The sequence below is a fragment of the Amblyomma maculatum genome, chromosome 7, assembly GCF_055883805.1.
Source record: "Amblyomma maculatum isolate TAMU_Amacu chromosome 7, ASM5588380v1, whole genome shotgun sequence".
Taxonomy (NCBI): Eukaryota; Metazoa; Arthropoda; class Arachnida; order Ixodida; family Ixodidae; genus Amblyomma; species Amblyomma maculatum.
The window spans coordinates 82241534-82253909 of NC_139350.1; the positions used below are offsets into that span (position 1 = coordinate 82241534).

At 46.0% G+C, this 12376-nt stretch overlaps 1 protein-coding gene across 3 annotated transcripts in view; it reads left to right on the plus strand.

Moving 5' to 3' along the window:
- LOC146183755 (E3 ubiquitin-protein ligase RING2-like) overlaps window positions 1–12376 on the plus strand; it is an 80516-nt gene that overhangs the window by 367 nt on the left and 67773 nt on the right. The gene's annotated exons all lie outside the window — the stretch shown is intronic.

Sequence of the window (12376 nt, forward strand, 5' to 3'; positions counted from 1 at the left end):
CAGCCGTCTGCACAGCTCAGCTGCGGGGTACAATTACCGCAACGGCTCTGCTTAACCGGCTGACGGCTAAATAATGGTTCTTCAAACAGACGCGCACTAGATGCGTCGGCTTAAGGGCCCTCTTTGCACTGAACCAAGGGCCCGTCGTGGCTGAAACCCTTGGGGAAAGCTCTGATGTTCGCCTACCGCTGCAAGCTTATAGCCAGGCGGACCTGCCGAGTGGTTCGCTGTACAGGCAACCTGCAGTGATCTAGGCGCTAGTGGAGTCAGTGTTGCCAGATGTCGGTGAGCAAAAGTAGCTAGATGGCAGCATGAATGTAGCTAAAAGCAGCTAAAAAATCTAGCAAGGAGCTAAAAGTAGCTAGATTTTTTCCCAAGAATTTTTATTTCATATTTTGGATATATAACTCATTTATTGGCAGCTCTATTATTGTAAAAATTAAACACAGCTATCAATAGACATGGTTTCCTGCAGGCGACTACGCATGACAAGTGCTAACTAACGAATGGTAAATGTACGGTGGCTAGATGGGTAGGTGTGCCGACCGGCAGGGCACAAAGCGTAGTTCCGCGTGCCTCCGCTTCATGACGACGAAAGTGGCGCTGCTGTTCTCCGCCCGGTGCTCACCGCCGGATCGTCTGCTACTTGTCGCAATCGCATCGCGCGTTTTGTTAACCTCATTTTTGTTTAAAAACATTACTTATTACTTGCGTTATCAGTGAAAATAGTAGCTGAAACTAAAACTTTTGCGGTCTGGCATTGAAACAATAAACAGACGACACTAGCTACCTGTTTTCTCGTCTGTTTGCTGTCTGTCATCGTCCACATGCAAGCGCCGTAGCGGAGCAGGCGCTGCGCTTTTTGTGAGAAGTGATCGGAATGAAGACCAAAAAGGACACAACTTGTTTCGCACCCTTCTGCAAATCCGGCTACAAGTAATCGAGAAAAGGACTGAAAGTCTCGCTGTTTTCGGCGCCGCGGGATCCCGAACTGTTCAAAAGGTGGGAGCTTGCTCTTCATCGTGCCGACAAGAGGTTGCAGCCCCACTCCGTTGTGTGTGAGCGGCATTTTGACCAAGAGTGTATCGAACGAGATTACAAATATATGATAGAAGGCAACGTTGTTAGCCTCCCACGTTCTCACCCACGATTGACGAAAGATGTCGTGCCTTCTGCCCTGCCCGATGCTCCTGCTTACCTGTCAAGAAAGGTGACCGCAAAACGAAAGACGATGAATTCCACAGGCTGCCGCCCAACCAAGGCTGCCAGAAATGACAGCCATGACCTTGAGACACTGCCGAACGATCCAGTACCTTCAAGCTCCAGTGAAGGTATCTCTACGCGTCTGTAACCGAAGTGTCACCTCGTGCGGTTGACATTGACGATCACTACCTGCACGGTATCCCACAGCGGCTGGACACATCACTCTATTGAAAATTCTGGCGCCTCTGCGTTCTCGACTTGCAGAAAAAGCGGACAGAGCATCGTTCTGGTGAAAGCAATACTCCTGGAGCACTGTGCGTCAAAACTGCGAGCCACCGTGTCCGTGCAAGGCGCCGTAACACAGAAGCTGGATTTGGAAACTCGTGAACAGGTTGGGGACCTTTTGGCTGACGTGGATGCCATGATTCCATGTCAGGGCATAAAATGCAATGACCAACTGGACACCGTCCTCGCGAAATCCAAGAATATAAGAATCCACGGAAACACAACATTCAGCTCCAAATGCGTCGGTATCGCCCCAAGTCAAGGAGGCTCCTGTTTGCATTGCCGATACGCAAAAAAGTTGCTCCTAAATCAGCTGTCGTACAAAAGAACAAAGGACCGGAGGTCGAGGGAGCGCGAAAAGAAGAGAAAGCTTGTAACCGCAAAGTTCAAGAGACTGAAGCGAAATATGTTTACTCTTGAGACAAAACTGGAAGAGATGAGGAGGAAGAACTCAAAACTAGAAAGCTGCGCGCTCATGTCAAGAATAGAAAATTTGCCAGTAAGACAACAGTCACAAGTCATGGCCTGTTCAAATGCTTCAAAGCGGAAAAACACGAAGGGTTTTAAGTGTTTTAAGTACCAGCGCGAGTGGCTGCTCGAATGCTTGATAATGCGGATGAGGAGCAAACGGCTTTATGAGCACCTGCGCAAGGAGAAGATCATGCTGCTGCCCGGCAGAACGTGTCTCCAACGGTACCTGCGCGGATTTCGAAGCGGATTCGGCTTCAACAAACGGGTGTTTGCTGCCTTAATTGAAGAAAAAATTCATATGCATGACGGAGCAGCAACGTCATGGCGGCATTATGACATCTCTCGAGGAGACCTTCAGTCACTGCTTCACAGTAACTGAACTGAGGCGAGAAAGTCTCGCAGACTTCGCCTCTTTTCTGCAGCTCAAACCTCCGCCTATGATTGGTTGTGAGGAGCATAAAATTGAGATCACTAACAGCGTCGTCAAGTTTTACTCTATCATGCGCCTCCACTTCTTGGTCAAGAGCAAGAACCTGGCCCGTGAAAACGCGCGAAAAAAAAAAGAGAACACCTGAAATTGAGACGCGTGCTTTGAACGCATAGGCATGATTTTGGGGTGTGTTACTTCACTGACTCAAAAACACTAATGTGTGCATGTCATTTATTGCACTTTCAAAAGTTCAGCTAGAAGATACAGTTTTGCAATACAAGCTTATGCACTCGTTTTATTTTATTTATTCGCAAGGTCTGCTTACGCCCATGCACACGCATAAATCACAGCTGAGCGCTGTGTTAATATATATTCGCGTTGCCTTGTGATGGCGTGGAACATTTAATGAAAAAAAATTAAGAACGAGGAAGTGACATAACAGTGTTTGGAGTTGCTTGCCTGAAAAATCGGGAACGCAGCAAACGCGCTGTACGTAAAAAAAAAAAAAAAAACAGCCTTAAACTCGGCTCCCCTGCCTTTGTAATATGTTTACATCCCTTCCCTATTCCCGTAAGACAGCTTGTTTGCAATAAACTCATTTGCACTTGGAAAAAAGTGAAGCGAGTCGCTTTCTGTCATGCGTGGCGACGGCCGGAGGAAACGGTCATGAACCGGGCTTTCGCTGGTGGCGCCACTGCGGCGTCATGAAGAAAAGGCACGCGTTACCCCCGCCGGTCGGCACACCTACCCATCTAGACACCATAGTAAATGTGCTCAGGTTTCGATTCCGATAATTTACGCAGACGTAGTTTTCGCACAGCGTTAAGGCTTGCGCCCTAAGACAAGATGACCAGCGAATGCATCCTGCTCTGTAAACATGTGAAGAATGCAATTTTATCTACTGTTTGCGCGTACACAGAGGCCTATGAACTGAGAGTTAATGATTGTCCAGGCGATATCTTCAGTCCGTGACTCGGCGTAACTCGGAACGGTGGGCCTCTTGGCCTAAACAGCTACTCGTAGCTAAACTAGCTTTCTTGGTAGCTAGTTGAGTCCAAACGTCGCTAAATCTAGCTACAAAGTAGCTACATTGGCAACACTGAGTGAAGCGCAGCGATCAGCGCCGCGAACGGCGGCGCCGAGTAATCTGCGGCGGCCGGCACGGTTGGCTTGCGTTCGCGTTGTACGGCGGGAGGCATCTCGGCTCTCATTTTCTGCGGTTTTAAGGCAATCGAATGTCTTCAAAGCTACTTCCGAAAAGCAATACTGGCGAAAGGACACCGCGCCTGTTCGAGAATGGTCATGTTTTGAAAGTGAACGGTGTCGACGTCACCGCAAAGTGCGCGCCGCTCGCGACGGAACACCCGCGCGCACAACTTTCAATTTCGCGTGAGTCAACGGAAATTTTTTTTTTGTAATGAAATTCATTGCCTCAGGGCATCACTCGGACATGTGATGATGAATTAAAAAATGATTAAATGAATGAAAAATGTTTTAAACGTAGCTTTTTATTTACCTAATGCATTCACACCTCATGCCCAGACATTGAAAGTGCAGAGAGAACCTGAGAAGAGATTGATCGCCGTTTCTTCTTTTTTTTTGTTCTTGCTGTTTGATTACAGCAGCATAATAATTTCCTCGCGGTTTCGCTAACAGTTGAATACCATGACGAACACTTTTGTTCGTGGTGAACCTTTCGACAGTGCCGTGGAGGTTAAAGGAGGCATGGTGCGGTACCCGCTACGGCTGTCGTGGCGATTCTAAGCACTGTGCGGTTGTAGCGTGCGTCATCAACGAAAACTGGTATTTAGTCGTGGAGGCCCCGACCTCCGTCCTATAGGCCTGCGTGCGGGGGGCGGGAAGTAGAGGGCTTCCTACTTAGGTGGAAAAATAAAGTTCTTAAAGGGACAGAACACTGGAATTTAAGGTCTCGATTTTTTTTCGCTGCAGTGGAAAGATTGATGTCTACAATGTTCGATTCCATAACGGTTTTGCTAGAAACACTGCAGAAAATTTTTACCAAGAATTTTTCGATCAATGCGTGCGCCCGTTTTTATGTAGTCCGATGCTGGAAACCATGAGCAGCGACCGCGATGACAACTGGTGGTCGACAAAAAAGACGGACCGAAAACAAATATAAATTTCACTCGCCAGCCCCGCTGGGGTGGTGCAGTGGTAAGACGCCCGACTACTGTGCCGGAGCTCCCGGGTTCGAACCCGACCGCGGCGGCTGCGTTTCGATGGAGGCGAAACTAAGTGGCGTCCGTGTGCTGTGCGATGACAGCGCACGTTAAAGATCCCCAGGTGGTCGAAATTGCTATGTAGTCCTCCACTACGGCTCCTCTTTCTCTTTCTACTTTCATTCCCACCTTCCTTCCTTCTCTTACAGCGCGGTTCACGTGTCCACAGAGAAAGTGTGACAGATACTGCACCTTTCCCTTCCGGTGAACCAATTATTATTATTTCACTCGCTAGGCATTAATTTGCCATTTTTTGCATAGAGTAACGTCCTTTTCAGTTTCACACTCAATGCTGTTACGACACAACAACGCACGCCCTCGTCGACGAACGTTTTAGTGGGCACTGTCATTGCTTCATTCATGAAATTGCAAACACTGTGGTGCCATCAAGTGGCACAACCTGAAAGCATACCTCTCGTCATGTGAAAGCAGGGGTGGTCTTTATTTAGGTATGCACTGGAGAGAGCGCAAAATATAATAAATTATGGCAAGCACTTTTAGAATAAAGAAGAACAACGTGCAGCTATGAAGATCAACAATATTTTGCTAACATGTAGTCACGTGAAGGCTACACTGAAAGTACTAGGGTTTCTCCGCTAGATAGCACCTCGGGTGTTTTTGTGATTTTCAATGGCAAATTAAAATTGTAAAGCCTCTTTTCTTTGATATTGTAGTGCTCGATCTGTATTTAATGAGGCAAGATTTTTTCATCTCCACCATAATCGCATGACATATTTTGGCCAGTGTTCTGTCCCTTTAACAACAACAACTGACATGCATTTTGTACCTCCGTACCAAAACCTTGGCGAAAGGCGGAGGGAAATGCTGGCACACAACGGCACAGCTTCCGTAAATGAGGTCGTTAGAGTTAGAATTTTTTACCGTTGCTGCTAATGATGGAACGGTCTATCATCTGGGACAAGAAAGTCTTAAACAGCTTGAGCGGTCGATGCAAGAAATACGTTTGGCGCGGTACAATAGAACGAAGTTCCATGCTCCGCGTATACAAAGTATCCGGGCCACCACACTCCACCACTTCGACTTTTTCATCACCTTACGAACTATTTTACAGATAAATATGCTTATCCAAATCTGTCATTGGAAGTTGTGAACATATTTTGGCTTTGAGGTTCCGAATAGACACTGCATTAGAAATCCGGTTCACAGATCCACGAGCATTTTTTTTTTATTTCGCCTCGGATGAAATGCGGCTGCACGATTGTTGCTCTTCTAGACGTTACGTCCTTTAAAATGACAATGCCACTCGATCCTGCACAGCATATACCTGTACACGCCAAAATTTACAGTGCGGAACGCGTACTGAGGAGAGTGCCCCAACCAGTGTGCGACTCCCCGAGTTAGAAGTTTATTTATTGTTTCCTCCACTCAACGGGCAATCAGCTTATTTTATCTCCTTGGCTCCATCACCAAACGAATTTCAGTTACAATAATCTCTCCCAGCCACTATCCCCTTCTCTCATCATTCTCTCCAGGTTCTCCCAGCAAGCGGTACACTTGGGTTTCCTTCGTAATTGTGGAGGTCTTTCTCGCCGCCCCTGCGCTTATTTGTATTCTTGTTCACATCCGTAGTAGTACAAGTATCGTACAAGACCACTGAAGTAACTAAATGAGTAAATCACAGTTCACTGGAATAACAAATTGCGAACGCAGAAGGAACACAGCGGCCGCAACATACACGGCGTCAGCTTCTGCACCGCCTCAGTATTAGCTCCCGTCGGCCGCCAGGTGGCGCCACATGTCTCAGCGAACTCCGTAGCAGGTTGCCTATTGTGACCGTGCATTTACGAGAGGGCTGAGCTATCATTGCACTTAGCAGAACGACGATCGTTGTTTCTTTTGTCACGTTTCTTCCGGAACATGACGAGCTTTGGGCATATATGCCGGGTAAAGTTCGCAGTTTGCTTGCTCGCTTTAAGTGGTCTTGGGTATGTTTCTGTTCCCACAAAGTTTGTCAGCTCTGTTGACATTCAGGATTTGATAACATACAGACGCAGAACACTAGCACATTCCTCCAATGCGCCATTCCTCCAATGTCGTGATCTTAAGGTTTGTGTTCTGAGTCGGCATTGTTGTCGAAAGTGTCGCTATCTACAGACCTCGAGTCTGATTGGTGGAAACACCGGAACCGGATGTCACTGGTTCCGGCGTTTTCACAAATCCGTGTGGTTATCTCCCCAACTGGAGGTCGGGGAGATAGCCACACCATCGCCTCCTCTATAAAGATGTCTGCTGTATGCACCGAATACCTGCTGCCCTTACCTTTCCGTTTTTCTCCTTTCCACTTGAGGTGGTATTTAGCGATCCTTATGGCACCCACCTGCAACACGCATTTGCGCATGCGCTTTCCGAACAGCCGTTTCCGCTTCAACACCACACCACCCCAACCCCCTTTGCAGAGATAGGGGCATGTCTGGCGCCATCTCTCGACGACCGCGCCCAACTGCAGGCACACTGGCCCCAATAGGTAATCAAGCGATGCCGCAGGTATCTTTCTAGAAGAGGCGATGGCCACACTTTCGATAATGACGCCAACTCGGAATACGGACCCAGTTCATGTCCCCACGAGATAGCCTGATTGGATGTTATCGTGGTGATTTGGCATTGGTGACAGCTGCTCTGGTGCAGACACGAACGTTGGAAATGTAGGCTGTACCATCAGTAGTAAATGTAATTGCAGTAGGAGGCACATTAATGCATGCGAAAATGAAGAGACAACAACTGCATTTCGAGTAAATATTCAGAAAGTTCAAAGTAATGAGTATCCCCAGCGATTTAGGTGGCATATATGAAGTTTGGCTGCATTTGACTGAGACGCCGACCTTGGTGTTGCATGAATTCTGTGTTGCATGAATTCTTTGAGTTTCTTGCACAAAGCGTTTCATCTGCTTGCAGATTATGTACACACATTTTTCGAATCTTTCATCGTATCCATTAGCAACTTTTATGAAGCTGCTTATTGTCGCTCCTTGCAGCTAACAATTCTCGGCCTTTTCGTTCATTTACAAAGCTTTAAAAAAGTTTGGTCGTGTGTTCTAGAGTAGAGGTGTGCTTAATTAGATTACAGAAAATATTTTTTTATGCTTCAGTTCTAATTAGCAACACCTATGCTTAGTTGTATTCATTATTTATACTTGCTTTGCCACCACATTATTTAGCCATTCTTTTCCTGGCTTGCTGTCTAATGTGCCTGACAAATGGGGTCAAATTAAATGTTCACTTATTATGCAAGTAAATATAGCACCTTTCACTCTCATGGCTTCGGTAGTTGTAGCCTTTGACGGGCAGCTCACAAGCAGTGCCGTTTGCTAGCTCTGCTATTGAGGTAAGTGAAAAAATGGTGCAAAAATAATTTTTATGGAATACTGCCTTCATTGTGGCTTCACTGGTAGCTAGTTGCCTCGAGTATCTTTTCTTTTTTGACAGCTGTGCCTTGAAACACTCTGTAGCAAAATGAAGGCACTTCATTATGTTCGCTTCAAATTTACTGATAAAAAATCTTATTAATAATGATGTCAATAAAATAATTGCCATGTCTCGTTTAGTCTATTCAGCCTCTTCGTTTTTGTAAAAACCGAATGATCACTTCATAATGTGGCTAGCACTAGATATATTTTAATTTGGTCACACTGCATCATTTTGTATCAAGTAGACAGGAATACTTTAATGCATGTGCTTCGTTGAAGCAATACAGTGAGCTCTCAATAATCCAAACTTGAATGTGAAGACTATCGGTCTATTTGTTTCAGTCAAAACTGTGTAAATATCTCAGGGAGAGAACAGATTCGGGCAAGTCTTTCCATGCTTTTCTTAAAAGGTGTGGGGGGTAAAAATGTAAGCTCAGCATTTTTTGAGCATATTGACTCAATTTGCAGCCTTTCTATTATCTTAAAAGCCCACAAGGCTGGTGGCCCGCCGTAGTGGCTCAGTGGTTAGGTTGTTTGACAACTGAAACTAAGGACACGGGTTGAATGACGACCATGGCAGCTGCGTTTTGATAAACGCAAAAAGCAAGGTGCCCATGTTTTGTGTGATGTCTGTTCATGTTAAAGAACCCCAGGTGATTAGAAATTCCGGAGCCCCCCACTATGGCATCCCTCAAAGCCTTAGTCAATTTGGGAAACATTCCTTATAAACTAACCATAAGGCTGACAGTTTTTTTAGCTGATTGCATGCCTTTTACGAGCACTTAACCTAGATCTGGCTGAACTGACAAGCATGCTTTCTGCTTAAAAGATATTGTACTAAAGCAACACATGGGCCAGAAGGACAGCACAGTGAAGGGTCAGATTTAGGTGAACCGCATGGGGATCTTTACAGACAGCGCTGTGCCATTTTTGTTTCGCCTCCTTCAGAATAGCGCGAGAATTGAACCTGAAACCTCGTGATTGGCAGCCGAAACCACAGATTACTGAAACTCAATTTATCCAAATCCGCGCCAGTCACGCAGCTTTTTGCGTGTCAAAATTCACTGAAATAGGAGCCAATCGTAATTTTTTCCAACCTTCAGAAGATTGAGCACACAATGTGCTCAATTGTATTAAAATGGCATGTTGGTGGATTATCTTGTGTTGATTTTGTGTTTGAGAAGTTGCAGAACACGAATTAGGGCCATATAAGTGCCTGTATTGTTGGAGTTAATTGGCTAGCTAGACACTGCTTTTGGCAGAGGAAGGCGGCAGTTTCTTGGAAAATGTTATAGCACAGGAAAGTAACTGCAGATTGACCCTGTCCTTTGTGCCACAGATGCAGACGTCACATTCGACATCAGTGATGTCCAGTGCTTTGGGATTGGGCCAGCAGTGTGTGAGGGCAGCATGGCAGAGGTTTCTCATTTTATCGCAGTCACAATTTTTGCAATTCAATTCGGCAAGGCATTGGTGGGCTGTCGGATTCAGCGCACGTTAAAGAACCCCAGGTAGTCGAAATTTCGAAAGTCCTTCACTACGGAGTCTCTTGTAGCCTGAATCGCTTTGTGATGTTAAAACTCCATGAACCAAACCAACCACAAGATAATCTCTTGCTAAAACTTTTGTACTGAAAAGTGTTTTTCATTTGTCTGCAAACTAATGATGTGTTATTGCTTTCTTAGCATGGTTTGGATAAACAAAATAGCTTTACATCAGTGGGGAAAGTAGGACTGCGGGGCTACCAGCTGGAACCACCCCTTGCACATACAGTGCAACAGGTGGCATGCCACTGTTTCCTTGCCACAGCTATTCTTGTACACTTTTTGGAAGCGTTGTCTTTGTGCACTAAGACACAGCTGGAGAGACAGGTGTGACTGGATGATGGGATAACTGCAGAGCTCTTCAGTGTCTGCCTGTAAGTCTTTGGCGGTCAGTAGAGGTGAAAAGCTTTTTCATCTTTGCATATGTAAGTCAGGACAAGAGCTATGGATCCGCGCTTTGGCATGCACGCTAGCTAGCATTGGCTTGAGGCTTTAATAAATGGGGCTTCTGCATTGCTTTAGAATCATTAAGTTAATGCATGAAAATTACGTCTGTGACAAAGCAATGTGGCATTCTAAATAAACAGTCGAGACAAGAGTGCATTTTATGCACATTTGACGTGCAGCACAGGGGAAATGATGTTAATGTCTTCATTTGTGGGGCCCTACATGAACAGGCATTAAAGCTTGAAGTGCAGGTCATGTCGGTTTTATGCATGTGGGGTGGGGTTGTTAGAAGTAAATGAAACAAACATAGGCATCTTGTCTCGAGTAGGTCGACGGGTACTCTTTAGCCAAATTTGGTTTTTGTATGGCTGCAAAGAGAGAAGTGGCAATAAAGAGGTATAGATGCTTAATTTTGTGGTTCTTGTTTTATCCTTTATAATGATGCACTAGACATTACTGTACACGGATCACCATGTGACATTCGCCTACAACCACTCAACAATTTGTAATCGAATTTCCGAGTGATAGCTGTGACACCAAAGTCATCTAGGCCATGCGAGGGATGAAAAAAACACTGATATAATCCTTGCTCTGTCATTTGAATTTACTACAACACTAAAGCCAGCTAGCCTTAAAGGGACACTAAAGACACACAAGGATGTTATGAAAATTTAATAAACTAAATTTGGTGACACTGTCGCCGCATATCCGGCAGCAAAAAAAACGAATAATTGTTCAGATATTGCGATAAGAAGTTGAAGTTTTTTCTTGTTCCCGCCGGTCGAATTCAAACTGTTTCCTCCGACTACGTAGTCTGTTTAAATGGTTGGTTTGTGGGGTTTAACGTCACAAAGCGACTCAGGCTATGAAAGACGCCGTAGTGGAGGACTCCGGAAATTTCGACCACCTGCGGTTCTTTAACGTGCACTGACATCGCACAGCACACGGATGCCACTCCGTTTCGCACCCATCGAAACGCAGGCACCGAGGGCGGTATTCAATCCCGCTTCCTTGGGCACAGTAGTCGAGCGCCGTAGAGTTACTCACACTATGACGTAAGCTGAGACTCCGTGATTGCTAGCGAGCCGGCGCGGCCCGCGGCCTCGCATCCCTCAGGGGCCAACATGGCAACACCGTGCTCCCAATCGACCATCGGCTCACAATAAGTGACGGCCACGGCCGAAATAAATAAAACGATGAGGAGAGTAATTTACCGAGCGATTAGCCCATAAAGGAAGAAAAAAAAAACATAGAGCGCTTGTATTGCACAATAATTTGCATGTTTCTCAAGCCTTTGCGCTCCTTCTTGCACTGCGTATAAACAAACCGAGCCCTCGGTCATCGCAACACTTCCCGAAATGTTTACATACAAATAAGATTTAGTTACCAGCAAAATAGTGTCCTCGCTGCTGCGCTTGTCAGTTTTGAAGCTTCGTCACACTTTTTTCCTTCAAGGTTTCTGCTACAGCTCCGTGTTCAGCGAAAATTACGACCACGGTAGCAGAGCATGACCGAAGAGCCGGCGCCCCTAAAGGTGCCAGCGCTGTGAAATTTCACATGTTAAATTGGTTCCAGTGCACAATATAGTGCGCATAGGCATCCAGAACAGTAGTTGCAAGTCGTGAGAGCAGGTAGCATGTTCCGATGGTCAAAAAGTTGTAAATTGTCAACCTGCAGCAATGGCCTGTACATCTCGAAACATGCGCCATTATAAATGCGGCCATGACACAATATGAGGAAATATTTCCCAGCTCCCTGAGGCGCGGCGTAGCCGAGAGGTTAGCGCCGAACATTCCGGAGTAGCCGGTGGTAAGTTCGAATCCCGCTAGTGATGGCTCTTTTTTTTTTCTTATACAAATCGATTTTTTTACATTTTTGTTGTATTTATGGTGCTTCGTTATTTTTAGTTTTTACTTTTTACCCGAGGCCCTTTTTTTCGCCGGGCGACCAGCGCAATAGATCGACACTCTCTCTCCTTGGTATGAGTGGCAAGTATGCCCCGTTTGTTTACGATGCCTGCAGATAGCACATCGAAGGTCTTGTTGCCGCAGTATGTGGGTCATGCCCTGATTTAGTGAACAAATGAATGATAATGCGTTTTTCCTTCGGCACTTAGCATATGTATGCTTTTCATGGCGTACCTAGCTGCAGTCGAGCGGTCAGGTCAGGGTTAACGGCAGCTCGCAGTCGACGCGGTGACGGCGGCGATATGTTGGCTCAGGGGTGTGAACGAAGGAGCGTGTGGGCGGCAGCAGATTTCGCTCGCTCGCGCCTCCGAATGTTCAAATGTGAACGAGCCAGGCGCATCTGGTGCTCCAAGCTCGTAATTCA